Below are 17,109 nucleotides of genomic sequence, written 5' to 3'. Positions count from 1 at the left end.
GCATTAAAGTTAACCGGGCGGTGTCCCGTTTTGTGGCAAGAAACGGGGGCATTTGCGTGAGGCATAGGGATTTGGAGTCAGGAGTGGGGAATTTCTGGAGGAGTGACGGGGTTCATCTGACCGAGGTTGGCATTGATCTTTGGAGCTTGGCGATAGCAGAAGGCATAGAAAGGGCGGTGGTGGTGTGGAGGAACTCACAGGCTTAAGGTGGTCAAGGCCTGTTTCGCTGTGCGGGGGGAGTCCTTGAGGCCAGTCAGTACAAAATGGTGGGGGGGTCGCATCGGGGGTATGCGTCCCCCAAAAAAGGTACATGGTTGAAGACTTCATCGGGTGTTATCCCTTTGAAGTGGTCTTCTGGTAGAAGGTATATCACTTGAAGGCTTCATCGGGTGTTATCCCTTTGAAGTGGACTTCTAGTGGTCGGTATATCACTTGAGGGCTTCATCGGGTGTTATCCCTTTGAAGTGGACTTCTAGTGGTCGGTATATCACTTGAGGGCTTCATCGGGTGTTATCCCCTTGAAGTGGACTTCTAGTGGTTGGAGCCATCTGCAGAGGTGAACGGTGCTTCCGAGCTGGTTTACGGCTGGAGGTAATTGGTGGTTTGCAGATGGCTAATTCGGTGTGTTCTTTAAAAAGGACTATCTGAAGGGGCTTCAAGGACTTCCTCTGCTCGGGTTAATGTTAACGTTAAATTGGTATTTACGATTCTGACCCATGTTGGGTCATGTGAATTATTAGGAGGAATTCTCTGGTGGATTCCTAACTAGTTATCCGAATGTTTCGGATTTAAATTGTTTTTATAAAACTGTGAAATTAATAAACGGCTGCTGTGGCCATTTCACATCCAACCTCGGTGTCATGTGTCTTTACTAAAGTGGGGGTGGGGGGATAGTATGGTATAAGGTTAACACACGACTCTACTTAGGCAGGTCAAGAAGAGGCTGGACGCAGCCTGCAGGGATTAAGGGAAGCCGACATGACCGTCCTAGTAGGGAAAGGGTTAATTAGGTGAGGGAGAGTTGGAGGGAGTTGGAGGGGGGACGGGGAGGAGTTAAGGGGGACGGGGGGCCGTTACTGAGCTTCCCGCTGTTTCTCGGCATTGAGCCGGAAGCAGCGGGAGGAGTAACACAGAATCAGTAAGCTCCCACCCTCCCGCCCGTGGTTTGTTACTCCTTGGGTCTTATGTACGTCCGTCTATGAGCGTTGGTTTTTTATTTGTGTGCTTATGTAACATGTTTTTCTTTTTTCCGGAGTAGGTTCTGTTGTCATGGCAGCTGGCGGGGGGAGTCCTTGAGGCCAGTCAGTACAAAATGGTGGGGGGGTCGCATCGGGGGTATGCGTCCCCCAAAAAAGGTACATGGTTGAAGACTTCATCGGGTGTTATCCCTTTGAAGTGGTCTTCTGGTAGAAGGTATATCACTTGAAGGCTTCATCGGGTGTTATCCCTTTGAAGTGGACTTCTAGTGGTCGGTATATCACTTGAGGGCTTCATCGGGTGTTATCCCTTTGAAGTGGACTTCTAGTGGTCGGTATATCACTTGAGGGCTTCATCGGGTGTTATCCCCTTGAAGTGGACTTCTAGTGGTTGGAGCCATCTGCAGAGGTGAACGGTGCTTCCGAGCTGGTTTACGGCTGGAGGTAATTGGTGGTTTGCAGATGGCTAATTCGGTGTGTTCTTTAAAAAGGACTATCTGAAGGGGCTTCAAGGACTTCCTCTGCTCGGGTTAATGTTAACGTTAAATTGGTATTTACGATTCTGACCCATGTTGGGTCATGTGAATTATTAGGAGGAATTCTCTGGTGGATTCCTAACTAGTTATCCGAATGTTTCGGATTTAAATTGTTTTTATAAAACTGTGAAATTAATAAACGGCTGCTGTGGCCATTTCACATCCAACCTCGGTGTCATGTGTCTTTACTAAAGTGGGGGTGGGGGGATAGTATGGTATAAGGTTAACACACGACTCTACTTAGGCAGGTCATGAGTCCGCTGCGTAAAAGTCACGACATGTCCGTCCTTTCTGCATTTTTCGCGCATCAATGGGTGCGTGAAAACCACGCATGTCACACGGAAGCACTTCCATGGGACAAGCATGATTCGCGCAACAGCAGTGAGAAGGATGAATGAAAACAGAAAAGCACCACGTGCTTTTCTGTTTACAAACATCCAAACGGAGTGTCATAATGATGGCGGCTGCGCGAAAAGCATGCAGCCGCGCATCATATGGTGATGACAAACGGAGCTGCTAAGTGCCTTTTGCGCAGACAAAACGCCACGTTTTTTGCGTGCGCAAAAAGCACACGCTCGTGTGAATCCAGCCTTATATTGAGTGACTCACATATTCATATTCTCAGATTCAGATTTTTATTTTCCTCTTTTCTTAACTATTCAGTCCAGGCCTCTACGATGACATCTCACAGTCATGGCCCATTTATGCAGTTTGCCGCTCAGATGTCTTCAGCTTCTCACTTTTCAAACATTTCCACGCCTATGAACAAAGATAAAATTCTCATGGTGCCACACACTACGCCCCTAAATATAATCGTGCCATAAACTGCACTTCTAATTATAATAGCACCATACACTGTGCCCCTTATTATAATAGCACCATACACTGTGTCTCTGATTATAATCGCACCATACACTGTGTCCCACACACACAGTGTCTCCTGTAGATAGTGCCCCCATATAGTCACTTGTAGACCGTGCCCCACATAGAGCCCCCTGTAGACAGTGCCCCGTCTACATAGAGCTCGCTATAGAGCCTCCTGTAGATAATGCCCCCCATAGACCCGCCTGTAGATAGTGCCCCCCATAGAGCCCCCTGTAGATAGTGCCACCTGGAGATAGTGCCCTACATAGATCCCCCTGTAGATAGTGGCCCCTGTAGAAGTGCCCCACATATAGTCCCTCATAGATAGTGTCCCACATATAGCCCCCTGTAGATAGTGCCCCACATATAGCCTCTCTAGATAGTGGCCCACATATAGCCCCCTGTAGATAGAGCCACCCACACTTTTGACTGAAAAAAAATTACATACTCACGTCATCCCGTTCCCGCGCCATCCCCTAGCAATGCAGGCCTGCTCTCTTCTGAGCAGGTCTGCTGGGGCTGAACAATTACGTAATTGCACCACTTGCATAATTAAAAGGCGCTTAATGGCAGGGCTAGGCCCATCCTTGTCCAGCCATACAGCGCCTTTCAACGCCACAAGCGGCATGATGACTCAACCGGCACGATGACATAATCGCGCCGCTTGCATCATTGAAAGGTGCTGATTTGCATTTCAACGACACAAGTGCGTATAACATCCCCGACGCTGCCCAGGTATAATGTGTCGGTCTGTCTGTGTGTTTATTGGATTTCTGAAGCTTGCAGTTGGGCAAGAGGAGTCTCTGCCACTAGTAATGCAGCTTTCCTCCTGGCCATCAGTAATCTGGTTGCTATGGGTAACCGCTCCACTGTACCTTCCCATCTAGGATTATCTTGTAAAGTGCACTACCTGCTACTGCCAGATAAAAGCATCTTTACTATAAAATCGAATGTCTGTATTCCTTTTTATAGTATTGGATCATAATCGTGTGATAATGGCTGATAACAGAGAACAACAGCAGGGTCGGGACCTTTACGAAAACCTTCCTGAACACCCGATGTACCTATGTGCCAAATTTGGCGTCAAATAGTTCAGGTGTTTGGATGCCTATAGAGTACGACAAACAGACATTCGCTATAATGGCTGATAACCGAGAACAATGGCAAGGTTGGCACAAGTACGAAAACCTTCCCAGACACCCGATGTACCTATGTGACAAATTCAGGGTTGAATGGTTCGGGCGTTTGGATGCCTACAGAGGATAGACAAACAGACATTGACTTTTATAATATAAAATAGCAGCGTTACCCGGCTTCACACTGGTCTATTTGTTTGTTGTTTGTATGTGTGGTTAAAAACGTCATTTCCTACTTATATGAAGCCAACATATCCAATAAATTCCAAGTGCAGGTTCCTTTTTGGAGGCATGACTGGTCTGAAAGGAGTTCAATTTATGAGAATTCCGAAATCCACAGGCTTGGTTGTGTTGAGAGATTTCAGCAGCTCGGGCAGAAGCCATGCGCTTTGCCACAGGACAGGCTCAAATCCAGTATAGGTACAGTTCGTTTACAGTGAGTAACACGTTGAGTAAAGAAAAATGGCTTGGTTGTTATGGAAACCTTGTCTAAAACTATATGTATGTGAGTGAGGCTAGGGCCTCATGCACACGACCGTAGTGATGTGCACGGGCTGTGACTTGTGGCTCGGACGGCCGCGGAGTGTCACCCGCGGCCGCCCGCATATCGCGGGCCGTGCACATGGCCACATGCATTAATTTCTATGAGCTTGGACCGCAAAACACGGCCGTAATAAGACATGTTCGTTCTCTTTGCGGTCCAGGCTCCTGGGCAATAAATGGACCGTGGAAATCACAGTCGTGTGCATGGGCCCATTGAAACTAATGGGGCCGCAAAACTATGTTCGTGTGCATGGGGCCTAAGCGTGAAGGACCTGCGAGCTACTATTGGCTAATACAGGTCATCTGATGTGATATGAAGGTCCTTGATGTGGAAGCCAGTGGTGCCATATTTGCTTTTGTGAATATGTCGAATGGTAGGTCCTAGAGAGCTGAAACACGTTCTAAACCTTCGGAAGCGTGTGATTTAGTTACGTGCCAAGTTTGGTGCAGATTGGTCAAGTCGTTTGGCCGTGCATAAAGAACATACAACCGACAACAGAAATTCATTTTTATATATATATATGTATATATATGTATGACATAATATTGACAACCACTATCTTCAGTTAACAACTAACAAAAAACATCTCCCTAGTAATATGTTAGACATACTTGAGCCTTTAAAGCAGCTCAAAGCATTATAATATGGATACTACAAGATCTGTGACATTTACATAGGAGATGTTTTTGTATTTTTGTGTTTGCTTTGGATGTTCTTGTATTATGCTGACAAGATGGTGGTGTAGTAATACACAGCATTCAGTCATAACATTAAAACCATCTGTTTATTAGAGTTCCACTCGTGCCACCAAAACAGCTCTGAGCTATCGAGGCATGTACTCCACAAGACCTCTCTTCAGGCGTCCTGTAGTATCTGGCACCAAGACGTTAGCAGCAAATCCTATAAGCTGCCAGGCGGGGCATTCATAGCCGGGACCTGTTTTTCCAGTACTTCCCACATATGCTCACTCTGACCAGTCTGCGGTTAAGCAGCTCCCAATGAGGCAAGCTGCAATTCAGTGTGTGTTCTGACTTTTTTATCATGGCGAGCATTAACTTTTTCAGCAATTTGCGCCACAGTAGCTTTCCTGTGGAACCGAACTAGACTGGCTAGCCTCCGTTCCCTATGCTCATTAATAAGCCTTGGGTGCCCCCAACCCTGTCGCCCTTTCACTGGTTGTCCTACCTTGGACCACTTTTTAAAGGTACTAATCACTGCATACTCGGATACCCCACAAGCCCTGCCGTTTTGGAGCTGTTCTCTTACCAAGTCGTTTAGCCATCACAACTTGGCTCTTGTCAAATACGCTCAGGTTCTGACACTTGCCCATTTCTCCTGCCTCCAACACATCAACTTCAAGAACTGACTGTTCGCTGCCTAACTGCTTAATATATTTCACCCCTTCATTGGTGCCATTGTATCCTCAGGATAGACCCTCAATATCTGATCAGTGGGGGTTCAACGCTTGGCTTGGATGGCACTAATGTGAAGGCGCTGTACTGTTTAGAGCTGCGTAAGAAATGAAGGGGATGCAGCACTCACTGGACGCTGCGCCACCTTCAAACAGCTGATCAGCAGGGGCGCCATGAGTTGGACCCCACCAATCAAAATATTGATGGCCTATCCTCAGGTTAAGCCATCAATTTTATTTCACTGGACAATCCCTTTATGTTCTAGTGTATATCTACACATACAGTGTAGGCAATTTTATGACAATTTTCTGCTAGAATGATCTACTGGAGCCTGTATAAATGATAGTGGATAGGAGAAGTGAATAGTATAAGCCTTGTCAGGAGCAATGTTTTGAATATCCATTTCGCATTAGGGGCCCTAAGGACTTGTTCACATCTGCGTTGGAGGCTCCGTTAGGGGCCTCTGTTGCAAATCTGGCCGAGATTACCGGAGACAATAGCGCAGAGTGCTGCAATATTGTCTCCGGTAAAATCACAGACACCCCAAAAGAAAGCCGATGGAACCCATTAAAGTGAATGGGCTCCGTCAGCTGCCGGCGGTGACTGTTGTGCAACGGAAATGTTGCTTCCATTATTCCCTTGTTCTGCTCCTCTGACGGAGCAGAACAATGAAACACACCAACACAGATATGAACATAGCCTAAGAAGTACCAGACAATATACAACCAGCATCAGCTTTAGATATTGACACCAATTTGTTCAGGCTCTATTCACACTGCAGTGAAAAGAAATGGCCATTAAAAACTGATCAACTGTCAGTTTTTCATGCTGGTTTTGCAACAGTCTGTCTCCAAATTTTCATCCATTTCAAGTCCGTCTGACCGTTTTTAATGGCCGTTTGTCATCCTTTTGCCATCTGTTTTTCATGGTCGCATAGATAGTGCCGCAATGCCCCTGTAGATAGTGCCCACGTATAAAGTGCCCTAGTGCCCATATATAAAGTGCCAGTGCCCACATAGTGCCACAGTGCATGTGTAAATAGTGCCATACACAGTGCCCATGTAGATAGCGCCACAGTGTCCCCTGTAAATAATGCCCATATAGTGCCACCGTGCCCATGTAGATAGTGCCACACCCCCTTGAAGATAACACCACATATCCAGTACATAGCACTACACACCTCCCTGTAGATAGTGCCACCCCCACCAGTAGATAGAGCCACACACACCTCATCCTGTAGATAGCGCCACAGACACCCCACCCTGTAGATATCCCTACACTCCCCCCTTTGGATAGCGCCACTGCAGCCTCCTCTAGGAGCGGAATCCCCAGCCAGAGCGTTGCTGACGCTCTGGCCAGGATTCCGCTCCAGGGGGAGCCTTTGATGTCACTGTCCATATATAGACAGTGATGTTATGGGCTTTGAGATTCCGGGAATCCCCAGCCAGAGTGTCGGCAAATCTCTGGCTGGGGATTCCACTCCTGGAGGAGCCACTGATGTCACTGTCCATTTATCGACAGTGATGTCAAGGGCTTTCCCAAGACAGGAGTCCTCAACCAGATAACTTGCGATGCTTTGGCCGGGGGGACTCCATAGTTGAAAGCCCTGACAAAACTGTCCATATATGGACAGTGACATCAAGGGCTTCCCTGGGCTCAGTGATTAAAGTAGCACCGTGCCGGGGGAGTCCTCTTGTGAGGGCCAGGATCAGTTTTTAACGGCCATCCCAAGAGTTGATTTCTGAAAAATGGCCATTAAAATCTAATCCACAGACTTATATGGGGCTGTCGGGCCGTGAAATTCTATTTTTTGATGCCCAGTATTCACGGCCATTAAAGAACGGTCGTGTGAATACAACCATAGAACTAAATTGTCCTGAAAACGGGCATGTGACGGCCATTTTTCATTGTCGTGTGAATGTAGCCTTAGTGCTATGATCTTCTGCTGCTTACATCCCATTCTTAATTTTCAATCAATATGGTACAGAAAGAACCAGAATTTTTCAAATCGAAATGTTGAAATAGTTCATGTTTATAAAGTTGTATTGTGTCCCCTTGAGTGGCCTCCACAATTCTTGCCAAACTCCTGTCGTCACAGTATCATAAATGTGACTTATGGAGCAGGAAAGCATGTATCATATATTGGTCTGATTTAACTTTCCCACTCTGGTGCCCTCCTATTGAAGCCTCTGGATTGAGCTTCCCTGTATTTTTATTGTAGGCCTAGCAAATGGGGGACATGGATAGCAGAGAATTGTCAGAGTAGTACAGTAGTGGTACAGGGCTGGTAGCAGACTGTATTTATTGTGCAGAGCTGGCAACAGACAGGCACTATAGTTGTAGAACAAAGCTGCAACTGCATTAGCACATTAGACATTGCACAGAGAAGGCCACAAGCACTATAGTTGTAGCACAAGGCAGGCAGCAGATGCACACTGTATCCTTGACTCAGGATTGGCAACACACATGCACTTTAGTCATAGGGCCATGAGACAAACTAAGCTTGTGCTAAGGATTTAACAATGGCATTAAGTCAGGAGGAATATCTGCAAGCAGGAACAAGGTGTGACAGGCAGGGACTATAACAAAAAGGAACACTGGTACAGTACATCAGGCAAAAGTGTAGGAACACCATGCTTCTAGTAAAAATCAGAGAGCTGAGCAAATGGTGTTAGGACATGCTCAGCTTTATAGCTCCTGCGTGAGATTTAAATCATACACTTTACATACAGTATGAACAGTATTAATAATTTTGTGATGACTATATAATAATTAGTATACAGTAATTAGCATAATATTAGTATAAACTGAATTCTTGTATTTTGTAGGTAACTAGTATGTCTTTAGTAAGGCATTCTGATTAAAGAAGACCTCCTGTGGAAACACAACTTTCCATGTCTGCATTCCCCACCTGACTGTATACCGCACTCTCCATTTCTTTTATGTGTACTGTACTTACTTATTGAACTGCTGCCTTGTCTGTGCTTTAATAAAGCCTCCCTCTTGATTCTTAGATTTCCCCAGCTTTCTCTTTCTCTCTGCTTTGCTATAAATCCCATGATGTTTCAGCACATCATCATATGCAGAAGACCATGCCATTTCTGCATGCTGGGGACACTGTGATTATCAATCTCTCTATATTCTCCTAAATAAGCTGAGAAACCATAAGTTTACAGACAGAGAGGCTGCACTCTATTCTTCTACATTATGCCTGTGTGACAGGAACTTGTCTAAGTATTCGTGGTAGCTGATGATAGAAGTTTCTGCCCCCCCTGTGCAAAACTAGTGTGGTACAGGAACTGCTGAAGCCTGTGATGGGCGACACATAGATTTCCATAGACTCAAGTAGAGAGAGTCACCGAGCTTGATTCACACTACTGCTAAGCAATTATCCCAGTCTGATATATAGAGATGGAAGCAGCAAGAAAAATAACAGGTAAGAGACTAACACATTGAATACCATAAGGGTACATGCGGGAAAGTTTTGTTTTGGCTAGAGTGTCCCTTTAACCCGTTAGTGACCGGCCCATAGTCTTTTTAAGTCGGTCACTAACGGGCCTTATTCCGATGCCATAGACTTTTTACGTTGCGGCATCGGAATAAGTTAACAGAGCAGGGAGCTGTCAAATCTCCCTGCTCTCAGCTGCCAGAGGCAGCTGAGGGCTGGGGGCGTCCCTGCTCTGCCGGGTGAGATCGATATTAGTATCGATCTCACCCCGTTTAACCCCTCAGATGCGGTGCTCAATAGCGAGCACCGCATCTGAGTGGTTTTGGAGAGAGGGAGGGAGCTCCCTCTCTCTCCCACCGACACCCGGCGATACGATCGCCGAGTGTCTGTGTCTCCCATGGCAGCCGGGGGCCTAATAAAGGCTCCCAGGTCTGCCAGTAATGAATGCCTGCTAGATCATGCCGCAGGCATGACCTAGCAGATGCCTGTCCGTTTTAAACGGACAGGCATAATACACTGCAATACAGAAGTATTGCAGTGTATTATAATAGCGATCGCAGAATCGCATATTAAATTCCCCTAGTGGGACTAGTAAAAAAGTAAAAAAAAAAGTTTAATAAAGTTAATAAAAAAAAAATGTGAAAAAAAAATGAAAAACCCAGCTTTTCCCCTTACAAACTGCTTTAGTATTAATAAACCAAAATAAAGTAAAAAAGTTACACATATTTGGTATCGCCGCGTCCGTAACAACCCCGACTTTAAAGCTATTACATTACTTAACCCGCACGGTGAACGCCGTAAAAAAATAAATAAAAAAAGATGGAAAAATTGCTGTTTTCTGTGAATCCCGACTTTAAAAAAATGTGATTAAAAAGTGATCAAAAAGTCGCATCTACTCCAAAATGGTACAAATAAAAAGTCGTCCCGCAAAAAAAACGCCCTCATACAACTGCATCGGCGAAAAAATAAAAACGTTACGGCTGGCTCTTCAAATATGGAGACACAAAAACAAATAATTTTGAAAAAAAAGCGTTTTTACTGTGTAAAAGTAGTAAAACATACAAAAACTATACAAATTTGGTATCGTTACAATCGTAACAACCCGCTGAATAAAGTTATTGTGTTATTTATATCACACGGTAAACGGCGTAGATTTAGGATGCAAAAAAGAGTGGCGAAATTTCAGATTTTTTTCTATTCCCCCCGCAAAAAAAGTTAATAAAAGTTAATCAATAAATAATATGTACCTCAAAATGGTGCTATTAAAAAATACAACTTGTCCCGCAAAAAACAAGACCTTACACAGCTATGTCGACGCAAAAATAAAAAAGTTATAGCTCTTGGAATGCGACGATGGAAAAATGTAAAAAATAGCTTGGTCATTAACGTCTAAAATAGGCTGGTCATTAAGGGGTTAAATACTGCTTTGAAAATAATATCGATTAAGAAAACAAATGTCTCAGTGCCAAAACTGATTCAGAAAGCAATGTAATTATCATAACCTATTACTGTAATAGTAGATGTCTCCTCCATAGAATCCATTACTTTACTGTAAAGACAATAATCAATACACACTTAGCTGTACAATCCGAATCAGTCATGTTTTATGGTTATTATAGGAATATCTTTATACAGGTCCAATAAACAGCAGAAAGTTACATAGTTAAAATGCTTAAAAGAAGACATATGTCCATCAAGTTCAACAAGAGGATGGATGAAGTTATAGAGTAGGGATAAATTCTATAACTTTGTTTCCCCCTATTGATTCAAACGAAGGCATAAATTAACCTATAAAGCCTACACCAGTCTGCTCTAAAAGGGAAACATTTTCTTCCTGATCCCAAGTGGCCATCAGATTGGATCAACATTTAACCCTTTCACGACCAAGGACGAAAATGCACGTCCTGGTCGGCTGCTAGTTCCCGCACCAGGACGTGCATTTTCGTCCGCATTTCAAACTGTCACTCTGTGTAAACACAGAATGACAGACCCGCGCTGACAGCTGTCCTAGACAGCTGAGACATCAGTCTCGCCGGACAGCGGACCATCGCCGCTGCTTTCGGCAGTTAACCCCTTAAGTGCGGCGACGGATTGCCGTCGCCGCATTTAAGTGGTTTGAAGCACATCGGCAGCCCCCACGAAGTGATCGTGGGGGCTACCGATGCTTGTCACGGCAATCGGAGGTCAGATAATGACCTCCGGGTTGCCATGTACGGAAGCCTCGGAGGAACAGCCCCCGGCCGTTCCTCCTCTGCTTCCTGTCAGTGTGACAGTCACGTCACAATGACAGTTAGAGTACATCACAATACGTGTGTAGTGTAATGTACTCTAGCAGCGATCAAAGCTGCAAGACTAAGTGTCCCCTAGTGGGACAAGTTAAGAAAGTAAAAAAAAGTAATAAAAATGTTTTAAAAAAAGTGTAAAAATAAAAGTTAGAAGTGATATAAACATGAACTGCTTTTTTTCCTATAATAAAACTTTTATTATAGAAAAAAAATGAACACGTTAAAAAAGTACACATATCTGGTATCACCGCGTTCGTAACGACCCCAACTATAAAACTGTAATGTTATTTTCCCCGCACGATGAACACCCCCAAAAAAATCAATAAAAAACGACGACAGTATCACAATTTTTTTGGTCACCACCCCTCCCAAAATAAAGAATAAAAAGTGATCAAAAAGTCGCATGTTCCTAAAAATAGTACCAATAAAAACTTCTATCTGTCCCGCAAAAAACAAGCCCTTACACAGCTTTTTTGACAAAAAAATAAAAAAATGATGGCTCTCAGAATATGGTGACACAGAAATTTTTTTGTTTATAAATAAGTCATTTTATTGTGCAAACGCAAAAAAAAAAGGACCAAACCTATAAATATATGGTATCGCCGTAATCGTACCAACCCGCAGAATAAAGTAAAAATGTCATTTATAGTGTACGGTGAGCGCCGCAAAAAGAAAACCTAAAAAACAGTGTCAGAATTCCTGTTTTTTGCTCAGGATTGCAAAAAAATGGAACAAAAAGTGATAAAAATAAATAAATCGCATGTACCCCAAAATGGTACCAATAAAAACTGCAGCTCCTCCCGCAAGAAATAAGCCCCACACCACTCTATTGATGGAAAAATAAAAAAGTTATGGCTCTTGGAAAGCGGGGAGTGAAAATCTAAAATATGAAAGCAAAAAATGGATCAGTCCTGAAAGGGTTAATTCATTTCTAATGAAAAAACGTATGACCACATGTGCGGTATTTCCGTACTCGGGAGAAATTGCTTTATAAAAAATGGTTGTTTTTTTCCTCCTTTATCCCTTGTGAAAATGAGAAAATGCAACATTTTAGTGGAAAAAATTGTGATATTAATTTTCGCGCCCTAATTCTAATAAACTCTGCAAAAGACCCGTGGGGTGTAAATGCTCACTATACCCCTAGAAAAATTCCTTGAAGGTTTTTCCAAAATGGGGTCACTTTTGGGGGGTTTCCACTGTTTTGGTCCCTCCAGTGCATTGCAAATGTGACATGGCACCGAAAACCATTCCAGCAAAATCATAAATCCAAATGGCGCTCCTTCCCTTCTGAGCCCTGCTGTGGGTCCAAACAGCAGTTTATTACCACATATGGGGTATTGTCGTAATCGGGAGACATTGCTTTACAAATGTTGGGGTGCATTTTCTTCGTTATTCCTTGTAAATAATAAAAATGTCTATGTTGTTTCAGAAAAAAAGTACATTTTAATTTTTACAGACTAATTCCAATATATTTAGCGAAAAACCTGTGTGGTCAAAATGCTAACTATACCCCTAGATAAATACCTTAAGGGGTCTAGTTTTCGAAATGGGGTCGTTTATGGGCAGTTTCTATCGTTCTGGCAGCTCAAAGCTTCTCCAAATGTACAGTGGGGCCTAAAACATTTTCAAGCAAAATATGAGTCCTGAAAGCCTCCGGGTGCTCCCTTCCTTTGGGGCCCTGCCGTGTGTCCAAACAACGCATTAGGGCCACAATGTGGGTATTTTTGAAAACAGGAGAAAGAGGGTGATAGATTTTGGGGTGTGTTTCTTCATTTTCATGTTCGCTTTACAAAGAAATCGGTCTTCAAGCAAATACTTTTATGAAAAAAGTGAAATTCTTTTTTTTTTCACCTGATATTCATTAAATTTAGCAAAGAACTGTGGGGTCAAAATAATTACTATATACCTAAATAATTACGTTATGGGGTCTAGTTTTCTAAATGGGGTCGTTTATGGGGAGATTCTATTGCTCTGGTAGCTCAAAGCCTCTCCAAATGTACAGTGGGGCCTAAAACATTTTCAAGCAAAATATGAGTCCTGAAAGCCTCCGGGTGTTCCCTCTCTTTCGGGCCCTGTCGTGTGTCCAAGCAATGCATTAGGGTCACAATGGGGGCATTTTTGAAAACAGGAGAAACAGGGTGATATATTTTGGGGTGTGTTTCTTCATTCTCATGGTCGCTTTACACAGAAATCGGTCTTCAAAGTGATACTTTTATGAAAAAAGTGTTTTTTGTTGTTTTTTTTCACCTGCTATGCATTAAATTTAGCAAAAAACTGTGGGGTCAAAGTACGCACTACACCCCTAGATAAATACCTTAAAGGGTCTAGTTTTCTAAATGGGGTCGTTTATGGGGAGATTCTATCGCTCTGGTAGCTCAAAACCTCTCCAAATATACAGTAGGGCCTAAAACATTTTCAAGCAAAATATGAGTCCTGAAAGCCTCCGGGTGCTCCCTCCCTTTCGGGCCCTGTCGTGTGTCCAAGCAATGCATTAGGGTCACAATGGGGGCATTTTTGAAAACAGGAGAAACAGGGTGATATATTTTGGGGTGTGTTTCTTCATTCTCATGGTCACTTTACACAGAAATCGGTCTTCAAAGTGATACTTTTATGAAAAAAGTGAAATTATATTTTTTTACGCCTGCTTTGCATGAATTCTTACAAAAAAACTGTGGGGTCAAAATACTTACAACACCCCTTAATAAATACCTTAAGGGGTGTAGTTTTCAAAATGGGGTCACTTGTGGGGGTTTCCACCATTCTGACACCTATGAGCCTCTGAAAACCTGGCTTGGTGCAGGAAAACAAAATGTACTTCAAAATGTATAAAATGATTACTAAACTTGTAAGTCTTCCAAATTGCTGAAAAAATTAAAAAAAATTTCAAAAGTGCTGCCAAAATAGAGTAAAGAGATGGAAATATATATTTAATTAAAAAAATTGTGCAGTATGTATGTACATATGTGACATATTGCAGTTAAAAATAGGGAAAAATGATAATTTTTACAAAATTTCTTCAATTTCTCTATTTTTTAATTAATTTCCGCAAATCGTATCAGTCTACTTTTACCACTAAAATAAAGTACAACATGTGACGAAAAAACAATGTCAGAATTACTTGGATATTCAAAACTTTCACAGAATTATTCTCTGATAAAGTCAGACATACCAGATTTGACAAATCTGGCTTGGTCATTAAGGTACAAACATGCCCGGTCATTAAGGAGTTAAACAAGAATTCTATATATTTATATTGGCGTTGATGTTACTTTGTTCTAAGAAAAAAATCAAAACCTTTCTTAAAGCCATCACCTGTTCCTGCTGCGACCATCTCCTGTGGTAGGCTATTCTACAGTTCTTGCATTAAATAAGGGGTGTCGCCTCTGCATATTGAACCATTTTGGTTTCAGGCAGAGTAAGTGTCCCCTTGTCTTATGGGGGGATTATGCATGGAGCAGGTTTTCACTATATTTTTGGTATGGACCATTAATAAACTTTTATATAGATTCATCATGTCCCCCCTTAGATATCTCTTCTAAAGACATAAAAAAACAATTTGTTTTTCTTATAACTGAGATTCTCCATGTACCCCATTAGTTTAGTGACTTCTCTTTGTACCTTTTCCAACTCCAGGGCATCCTGTCTATGACCTGGTGCCCAAAACTGAACTGCATATTGTAGATGAGGATCCGCACAAATGCTTTGTAAAGTGGTAATATTATATCCCTGTCCCTTGAGTCCATGCTTCTTTTAATACACGACAATATCTTGCTGGCCTTAGAAGCAGCTGATTGACATTGCATGCTGTTAGTTAGTCTAAGATCTACATCTACTAGGGGTAACTGTTGCTGTAGCAGCCACAGTGGCTGCTACGGGGCCCGTGGCATGAGGGGGCCAGTCAGTGGCGGAACATCATTAGGGCGGTTCGGGCGGCCGCCCGGGGCCCAAGGCTCCCAGGGGGCCCATGGCCGCCCGAACCCCCTCATGCCCGGTGGCGTCGCTAGCACCGGAGGGAGCCCCGGTGCCAGGACCACACCTGTCATGAGGTGAGGTGAGCTACTGTCCTACTTAGCAGCCGTGGTCTGTGCTGAAACTCCCCCTCGAGCCCCCCTTCTCTGCTCTACACATCTCTCCTCCTGCTTCTAGCAGTCGGGACATGGGGGAGGGGAGACTGTCTGCGGGCTCTGTGTCAGGCTGTGAGCAGGAGAAACGCTGAGTGAAAGCCCCCACCACATCAACCTGCTGAATGCCCTTCACAAATATCCTGCATAAAAGGTAAGTGCATGTGTGTTTACAATGTGTACTTGATATGTATATGTGTATAAAGTGCAATATTCATGTGTGTCTGTGATGTGTACATGTGTATGTATTTACAGTATGTATGTATGTATGTATGTATGTATGTATGTATGTATGTATATAGTGTGTGTGTGTGTGTGTGTGTGTGTGGGTGTGTGTGTGTGTGTGTGTGTGTGTGTGTGTGTGTGTGTGTGTGTGTGTGTGTGTGTGTGTGTGTGTGTATGTATGTATGTATGTATGTATATATATATATTGTAAAGGATCTGCCAGGCACAGCTTCGGGGTTAACTCCCTTAATTAATCAGTCAGCACCTGAATCTACATCCCTGAGACTGACTCCAGCTTCCACCACTCAGGCTGGCAGGCTTAGGAGTGGGAGAGCCTATCGCAGCCTGGCCAGACTCAGCTAGCTCCCGCCCTCTGTCTATTTATACCTGCATTTCCTGTTCCTCCTTGCTTGTTATTCTTTTTCGTGTGGTTTCCTGGCCCAGCTATAGCTCCTTCTATTTTGTTCCTGCTCCATACAGACCCTGGCTTACTGACTACTCTTCTGCTCTTCGTTTGGTACCTCGCACACTCCTGGCTTGACTCGGCTCGTTCACCACTCTGGTTGCTCACGGTGTTGCCGTGGGCAACTGCCCCTTTCCCTTGCTTGTATTCCCTTGTATGTTTGTCGTGTTTGTCGTGCACTTACTGAGTGCAGGGACCGCCGCCCAGTTGTACCCCGTCGCCTAGGGCGGGTCGTTGCAAATAGGCAGGGACAGAGTGGCGGGTAGATTAGGGCTCACTTGTCCGTTTCCCTACCCCCCGGTCATTACATAATAACAAGCCCATACCTAGTCTACCCTGGTCCCTGACACCACTATGGACCCCCGTGAGACCCTGGCTCAGCAAATGCAGGGTCTCTCCCTACAGGCCCAGGCCCTGGCTCAGAGGGTCAACCAGCCTGCTGCTACCTTGGTAGTTCCCCTCACCGCACCTCTTGAACCCCACCTCAAGTTGCCCGACCGGTTCTCAGGGGACCGGAGGGCTTTTCTCTCCTTTCGGGAGAGTTGTAGGCTTTACTTTCATTTAAAGCCTCATTCCTTAGGTTCTGAGAGCCAGCGGGTGGGTATAATTATGTCCCGGCTCCAGGAAGGGCCCCAAGAGTGGGCCTTCTCCTTGGCTCCTGACGCCCCTGAACTTTCCTCCGTTGATTGTTTCTTTTCTGCTCTCGGACTTATTTATGACGAGACTGACAGGACTGCCTTTGCCGAGAGTCAGCTGGTGACCTTACGTCAGGGTAAGAGACCTGTTGAGGAGTATTGCTCTGACTTTAGGAAGTGGTGCGTAGCTTCTCGGTGGAATGACCCTGCCTTAAGGTGCCAGTTTAGGTTGGGTCTGTCGAAT

The sequence above is a fragment of the Rhinoderma darwinii genome, chromosome 1 (assembly GCF_050947455.1).
Source record: "Rhinoderma darwinii isolate aRhiDar2 chromosome 1, aRhiDar2.hap1, whole genome shotgun sequence".
In the NCBI taxonomy this organism is placed as follows: Eukaryota; Metazoa; Chordata; class Amphibia; order Anura; family Rhinodermatidae; genus Rhinoderma; species Rhinoderma darwinii.
This window is presented reverse-complemented; position numbering follows the sequence as displayed.